This window comes from Etheostoma spectabile, chromosome 5 (genome assembly GCF_008692095.1).
Source record: "Etheostoma spectabile isolate EspeVRDwgs_2016 chromosome 5, UIUC_Espe_1.0, whole genome shotgun sequence".
NCBI lineage: Eukaryota > Metazoa > Chordata > Actinopteri > Perciformes > Percidae > Etheostoma > Etheostoma spectabile.
The window spans coordinates 14,727,154-14,729,264 of NC_045737.1; the positions used below are offsets into that span (position 1 = coordinate 14,727,154).

Sequence of the window (2,111 nt, forward strand, 5' to 3'; positions counted from 1 at the left end):
GGAATTACCCACAGTTCAAAGCATTGTGACGTTTACCACGGAGACCATAGGGAAATCTGGAAATTACAAAGGTAAACAACAGCCCGACACACGACCACGCAACAGAACAGACTTGTTGTCCAGCTTGTAAAACATAAATATAAAACAATTCTGGACTCAGGTAGCCATCTCCCATGCTTTGGCAAGGTGTGGAAAGCAACAAACTTAAAATGAAAATTCTCAAACCGGCAAGTGTCAGCAACATCTTTGTTTTTTTTAACGTTGCCAAGGTAACGTGATCTTGTGAAGTGGTGTCCCTATCCCATTTAGTATTTGACACCCCTGCTATAAGCCATTCTTTTGACATCACACTTGGTCAGGAAGTGTTAATATAAATGGATTAATAAAGCTTTAACAAATAAATAAAAATAAAGTCAACATGAACACTTTCTTTGCAGATGTTATAAACTCATGATGTCCATGTCTCAACAGAACAGCTGATGTGTAAAATAATATCATATAACTGAATTGTGGCTGCAGCTATGGGAATAAAGGTCTAGGTTGTAAAACAATGTCCTTTAATAAAAGTCCAGTAGAGGTCTAACAACACATGACCAAAACACACACATGCCGTTACACTGCCTTTGCTCCCTCCCTCTGTTCACTGCAGTAGCTGCCTAATGTTGCATCAGAAGACCCAGCCGCTCACAGCCAAGCCTGTGATGCAGAGTTTCTTTTCTTTTTATCACCGTCTCTGATGGATCTTCGCAGCGTTAATGCCATTTGCCAAGCTGCCGCTCCATGGTCAAACCCCATAAACCATTACACAGCTCCGGAGAGAGTGAGAGGGGAACATGAGAGAGCAGAAAACAAAAGAGGGAATAAAGGAGGTGACAAAAGAGAGGAGACCAGCCACTGTGACTGGCTGCACTCTTCCTGCACTGCAGCACAACGGAGGGTGTGATTTATCTGTCAGTTGGCCAGGAGGGAGCCGGGTTCCACCATTAGCAAATGAGCCCTAATTCACCTAGACAGAAGAGAACTCCCTTCCCCTAGTCTTTGACTTTTTGACTCACGGCCCAAGACCAATGCTGCTCAGTAAGCTCTTTCTCCTTGAAAGTTTACACCTGTAGTTCAATTCCCTCAGACGTGCAAATAAACTTTTTTTTCTTTTTTTTAGCTGGTCAAAGTACACTTCCCATAAAGCAACTCAAAAGCATCTTTCTGTTAGACCTTCCTTGCCTAGTAAATGCCCACTTCTTCCAAACTCCACACCCCCACTTTTCTAATGCTTTCTGTTTAATATTCTCTAAGTCCACTAATTACTACTGAATTACTATTTGAAGGCAAGGCAGCTTTATAGGTATAGCACATTTCAGCAACAGGGCAATTCAAAGTGGAACAGGAACAGATTTTTCTAACATTTCCCCCTGATACCTGCTGGGCTGATACTCCTTTCGCCCAGCAGTTTTCATTGGATTAGGGTGGCACCTAAATCACGGTTGCAGCTGTCGCTGGGGTCCTGCCCTGCTACGTCCTGCTACGTCCTGCTTTGTCCTGCTATGCCCTGCAGTGCCCTGCTACACCCTGTAACACCATGCAGTGTCCTGTTACACCATGAACTATTACAGCTACTATTTCTAGTCATAGTTCCATTATCTTTATTGTGAACATTATTGCCACTGTTCATCACACCCCCCAACCGGCACCTTCAGACACCACCTACCAAGAGCCTGGGTCTGTCCGAGAATCGTCCTAAAAGGAAGTTTCCTCACCGCCCGAGGTTTCTCGCTAAAAGGGAGTTTTTCTTCACCACTGTCGCATTTAATGCTTGCTCTTGGGGGAATTACTGGAATTGTTGGGTCTTTGTAAATTATGGAGTGTGCTACAGACCTACATGTCTGTAAAGTGTCCCAAGATAACTCTTGTTAGGATTTGATACAATAAATAAAACTGAACTGAATACAAAGGAGTTTCAACTGACTCCTCAGACTGCAAACATGGAAAGCCCCAGATGATTCCTCACAAAACTCAATTATACTGGGATCAATCACCCGGACAGTTCATTGACAATTTGAGTGTTGGTCGAATAATGCGTCTTTCTAAGTGGCCCCTATAAACCTTAAGGTGCT

The 2,111-nt window shown here is 43.3% G+C and overlaps 1 long non-coding RNA gene across 1 annotated transcript in view; it reads right to left on the bottom strand.

Annotated features, from left to right (window-relative positions):
* Positions 1–1,825, bottom strand: part of LOC116690333 (uncharacterized) — a 5,645-nt gene extending 3,820 nt beyond the window's left edge. Inside the window, exons 1-2 of the long non-coding RNA XR_004332232.1 lie at positions 1,576–1,825; positions 619–621 (exon numbers count right to left, since the gene is read on the bottom strand). This is a non-coding gene — a long non-coding RNA (uncharacterized LOC116690333). The remainder of the gene's footprint in view (positions 1–618; positions 622–1,575) is intronic.
* Between the last annotated feature and the right edge of the window lie 286 nt (positions 1,826–2,111).